Raw genomic sequence first — 6082 nt, forward strand, 5'->3', positions numbered from 1 at the left:
AGATGTGTTGGAACAGAATAACATCAAACAAAAATAATAATCACAGTGACAGCAATGAAGGGGCAGTTTCATTCTATACCTAATCTGATTTAACATCAGCCAAAAGGGGTTATCCCATCGTCTCCATCCCTCTTGCATCCCTGTGCTCCCGTGTTTCCTTTATATTACACCTAACAATCCTGCAGCTGCAGGGCACAAAATTCAGTTCACTGACCCAAAAGAAAACTAACCTACCACAAGAAAAAGCTTTTCACTTGCAAAATGGTACTTCAAGATTTGAAGTAATTTCTAGGTGCAACCATAATTTATCCCTTTGGTGCACAGGTCCCGGCCAGCTGCCAGCACTCACCTGGCCGGACTCTCACTCCCTCTCCTCAACACAGACAGAAATTAAGATGAAATCAAGAGGGGGAGATCACTTACCAAGCACCATCACTGGAAAAGCAGGCTCAACTTGGGGAAAAGTAGTTTATTAACTTATTTCCAATTAAAATAGGTTTGGATAGTGAGAAAGGAAGACAAATTAAAACAACTCTATCTGCGGTCTGTCCACAGGCCGCCGAGCAATGCCTGCCCCATGCCTGGAACACCTCATTATCCTGTCTCCTCGGGGCTGTTCCTCACCTTTTTCCCCCCACCCTTGCTGCCCAGCACCACGCTGCCCTTTCTTCCAGCCCTTTTCCCCTCAGGAGCCGCTGAGGGGCTGGGCCCTGCCCTGGGCCCTCCAGAACTTTCTGGAACTGGCGTGGGGCAGCCCCGGCTCCCTCACAGAGGCCCTGCAGCTCCCCTGCTGCAGTGCCTCAACGCCGACACATGACAAGAAAGTTTACTTTTAGCCATGAGAAGTAAAGAGGCACCATTTTCAAGCTGTAAAATTCAACTTTGAGTTGAATCTCCTCCAGTCCATGGGCAGCATGTTCTGGAGACCTGCAGTATGGCACCATAATGTGCAGCTGTATTGGCTGAGGGATACAACACACATTTTAGGGAAGTCATTCTAGAAACATGTTTAACAGCATTTCTATTTCTGTGCAGTACACACAGAAGACTTTACAATTCAGGCTGGTGTTGTGATTTATTGATATGCAACCCTGAACACAGTGTTTTTTCCACTGTTAAGATGTATCATGCCAAACGCAAATCCCTGCTAATGTTTGTACTGCACCACACAGTGTATTCCATCCAATTTCCATACATGCGTCCGCAGGGAAACAAGAGCTGTAGAAATTATCACCTTTAGAAAAATTATTTAAATTTTAAAAAGCACTGAAAGTCCTTGGCTAGAGAAGAGCTCCTTTTGGAGCAAAGTCATAGCCTGCTTTCATCAAATTATTTGCACAGGAGAGTCTGCATTTTGATTCTTCCATCTGACTTCTCAATCCCTGCACACCCAACAGATACTCTCACATTATCCAAAAAATAAGCATCAGCCATCAAAACATCTTGCTCAATCTCGTTTCAGAGGTCTCCAGTGTTGACATTAAGGGACTTGTAATGTTTGACTCCTCTAAGAGAAAGACTTCAAAGAGAGATGTCCTGGCTCTGCTGAAGCTGATGGCTGAGCTCCTAGTGACTTCACTGGGGACACGATTTCACTTCAAACATTCGCCTTCGTGTAGTACTTTCTGAAAACAGCACTTTAACAACTTCAGAAGGCTTTTTTTATTTTAGAAAGATGAGTTTAGGTGGTCTCTTTCTGTATTCATATGTGAATATTTACATCAACGTAACAAGGCATAATACATTAGGCAATGTTAGCCTAAATATTTACTACAATATATTGCAGCTGATTGATAGACTCCAAATGGGATGATGAGATAAACTGCAGGGCTCCTGCTCTGCTAGTCGCCCTGCATGCCTGGCTAACATACACCTGCACGGCTTGCACAGAAACAAGCCTTGTGTGCCTGAAAGTGCAGAGCATAACAGGTTAACAAGACAAGGACATGTCACCCACAGTCCTTGGCAGGTTTATACAAACTCCAGGATGAGCACTGATACCATAATGTCACAGCTGGTTTCTCCCCAGGCTAGTTGGAGCCTCACAGCTTTGACTTGCTTAAACCCCTACATCACCCTTGACAGGCTGGTGAATATAGCTCTTGGTGCAAGTTGGTTTGCTCTCAAGCTTCTCAGATGCTGTTTAAGAAATAAGGCAAAGCAGCTGCTTCATATTCTTTCAGGCTGGAGCCTAAGGAAACCATGCTTACACACTCATGCTGTCTGTCTGTTCTGTTTCAGTAATTCCTGCCTCCATTCGCCAATTTCTACAAATCTGAAGAGGACTACATACCTGACAGATAGTCGTTGCCTATGGGAGATTTGCACAACATGAGCCTGGGGGTTACAGGCAACCCTTGAGACCAGCAGCCAAGGTATAAGAGACACTTACCCTGTCACCACACACGTGTGCTGCCTCCTGTGCAGCAGATGTGCATGAACACCAGGAACATGAGGGTTAGCTAAAAATACTGCAGTATGTGGAGACAGAGGAGACGGAGTAGCTGACACTTCTGTACTGGGATGGGGAACATGGGAGAGCAGGATATTACCTTGCAAGAAATATCTTACTGAAGGAGTGTAGAGCATAAGAAATATAATAAGTGTATTGCATTGGCAACATACGAGACTTTTAAGGCAACTGAGGGTATTGTGGTTAAGACACAAAGCCATAGGAAAGCAGGTCTCATGGCAGCTGTTGCTCATGTGTTCATTAACATGTCATTTGGTTTGAGTTCACAGGACTGCGTATAAGAAGACAGGCATTTATTATGTTCTAATAACCATTAAGTGATCCTGATCATTTTTATGAGGATTTATTGCCTAGGTTATGTAGATGAATGCTGCATCATTATAGGACCTTAAACTAAAAAAGTCCTCCTAATAGCTGTGCTATCTTGTAATGGAGTGAATGATCAAGCACAGGACTAATCCTCCCACACTGCTTTCTGAAAAGAAAAAAAGAAAAAAAATAAAGCTATAGGCCTACTAGGAATTACAGTGGAATGACAAGTTTTCATTTTCTCAGATATGTAGATATATGCTCCATAACTTCCTGTCTTTAATTCTGCATCATTCTGCTCAAAACTGAGCTGTAAAGACTGTCCGCTGTGAAATGTTGCACCGGTTTCAACTGTATCATAGAATCATAGAATACCCTGAGTTGGAAGGGACCCTTAAGGATCATCAAGTCCAACTCTTGACACCGCACAGGTCTACCCAAAAGTTCAGACCATGTGACTAAGTGCACAGTCCAATCTCTTCTTAAATTCAGACAGGCTCGGTGCAGTGACCACTTCCCCGGGGAGCCTGTTCCAGTGTGCAACCACCCTCTCTGTGAAGAACCCCCTCCTGATGTCGAGCCTAAATTTCCCCTGCCTCAGCTTAACCCCGTTCCCGCGGGTCCTGTCACTGGTGTTAATGGAGAAAAGGTCTCCTGCCTCTCGACACCCCCTTACGAGGAAGTTGTAGACTGTGATGAGGTCTCCCCTCAGCCTCCTCTTCTCCAGGCTGAACAGGCCCAGTGACCTCAGCCGTTCCTCGTACGTCTTCCCCTCCAGGCCTTTCACCATCTTCGTAGCCCTCCTCTGTACACTCTCCAACAGTTTCATGTCCTTTTTATACTGTGGTGCCCAGAACTGCACACAGTACTCGAGGTGAGGCCGCACCAGCGCAGAGTAGAGCGGGACAATCACCTCCCTTGACCTACTAGCGATGCCGTGCTTGATGCACCCCAGGACACGGTTGGCCCTCCTGGCCGCCAGGGCACACTGCTGGCTCATATTCAACTTGCTGTCTACCACGACCCCCAGATCCCTCTCTTCTAGGCTGCTCTCCAGCGTCTCATCGCCCAGTCTGTACGTGCAGCCAGGGTTTCCCCGTCCCAGGTGCAGGACCCGGCACTTGCTCTTATTGAACTTCATGCGGTTGGTGATCGCCCAGCTCTCCAACCTATCCAGATCCCTCTGCAAGGCCTTTCCACCCTCATTCGAGTCCACAACTCCTCCAAGTTTGGTGTCATCAGCAAACTTGCTCAAAATACCTTCTATTCCTACATCCAGATCGTTTATAAAAATATTGAAAAGTACCGGCCCTAAAATGGAGCCTTGAGGGACCCCACTGGTGACCGCCCGCCAGCCTGACGCAGCCCCATTTACCATAACCCTTTGGGCCCTGCCCGTTAGCCAATTGCTCACCCATCGTATGATGTTTTTATTTAGCTGTATGGTGGACATTTTGTCCAGTAGGATCCTATGGGAAACCGTGTCAAAAGCCTTGCTGAAGTCCAAAAAAATCACATCAGCTGGTTTCCCTTGGTCCATCATACGGGTGATCTTATCATAAAAGGAAATCAGGTTAGTTAGGCAGGACCTACCCTTCACAAACCCATGCTGGCTGGGACCAATGACTGCTTTGTCCCCCAGGTGAGCCTCAATAAGTTCGAGAACCATCTTCTCCATGATTTTACCAGGCACTGACGTGAGACTGACAGGCCTGTAATTGCTAGGGTCTTCTTTCTGACCCTTCTTGTAAATCGGCACAACATTTGCCAGCTTCCAGTCTACCGGGACCTCTCCAAATTCCCAGGATCGTTGAAAAATAATTGAGAGAGGTTCCGCGATGACGTCCGCCAGCTCTTTCAGCACCCGGGGATGAATCCCATCCGGACCCATGGACTTGTAGGGATCCAGGTGGAGTAGCAAATCCCGCACACGTTCAGGGTCGGTTGGGAGTTTGTCATCCCCACCGTCCCGCTCCTCCAGCTCAGGGCACCCTGGGTCCCGAAGCCCATCATCGGCATTGAAGACAGAGGCGAAGAAGGTGTTAAGCGTCTCTGCTTTGCCTATGTCATTGTCTGTGAGGAGACCTTCCCTATCAAGGAGCGGCCCTATGTATTCTTTAGTTCTCCCTTTTCCATTCACATATCTGAAAAAGCCCTTTTTATTTTCTCTCACAGACACAGCCAGCTTCAACTCTAGGTGTGCTTTGGCCACCGGTTGCACCGGTTTCAACTGTAATACCATAATAATCAATAGTTTGGGCTTCTTCCTCAAGACCCTGCTATTAACCTGAATTTTAGTTAACAATAGCAGTTACTATTAGCCTTGCTAATGCCCCTGATTTTTTTTTTACCAGCTTTGCTTCCTCTTAGGCCTTCTTCTCCTTCCACAACATGTCCCATATTGACCTTTGCATGTAGAATGGCTGCAGCTTCAGAAAGTCAGGCTCCCTCTTCCTTCCCATTCAAATCACTTGAATTTCATGTCCTTTCCGCAGATTAATTCACAAGCAGAGAAGCACAGTCTTTGTACCTACAGAATACACAAAATGGAATTCAAATCACCTCTGAACTTTACTTTGAGAGACTATTACAAGCTTTTAGCAGTGAAATTTATTATGGTAGATGAATGACTACACTGGCACCAACCTGTCTGCTACAAAATAACCTAGGACATGTAATTGTGTGTTTGAGTATAAAATCAACAGTATTCAAATTGTTTGTATTTATATGCATTTCATTTGGTTACCCTTCCTTTATAATTTTAGCAAGCTATTGCTGTCAACTGTATAATTTCTTCTTGGACTGTATCTGCTTATGCCAGTGGCAATGGTTACTCATCACATACAAGAGTTTGCAGATCGCTTCATTGCAAAGTGTATCCGTCGTCCTCACCACTTATTTTTCATAAGCCCTTTTCAAGTCCAAAATAGACTCAGCGGCAGAATTAGACCCACAATTAAAGCTGTGTAAGATCTTTCATTGGCTTAAGTGGGAGTAGGATGATAGGAAGTTGTGCTCCTGTCAGGCTTTATGATTATTGATACAGAAATGCGAATGTGCTAACAGTTTGCTTCATATGAGTATCTTAGGTAGAAAGTCAACTCTGTACCTGGGTTGTGCTCCATACCTTGCTTGTGATTCTCAGGATAAGAAAAACTTTTTTTTTCTTTTTCCTTTTTCCTCTATTCAGACTGAAGGAGGAAAAGTTGGATAATGAAAATAGACACTGCCCAAATTCAAACAATAGTTCCTACATAGCTTCGTGAAGAAACATGACTTTTTTGACAAATACTATTTATG

Source organism: Anser anser (genome assembly GCF_964211835.1).
Source record: "Anser anser genome assembly, chromosome: 3".
Classification (NCBI taxonomy): Eukaryota; Metazoa; Chordata; class Aves; order Anseriformes; family Anatidae; genus Anser; species Anser anser.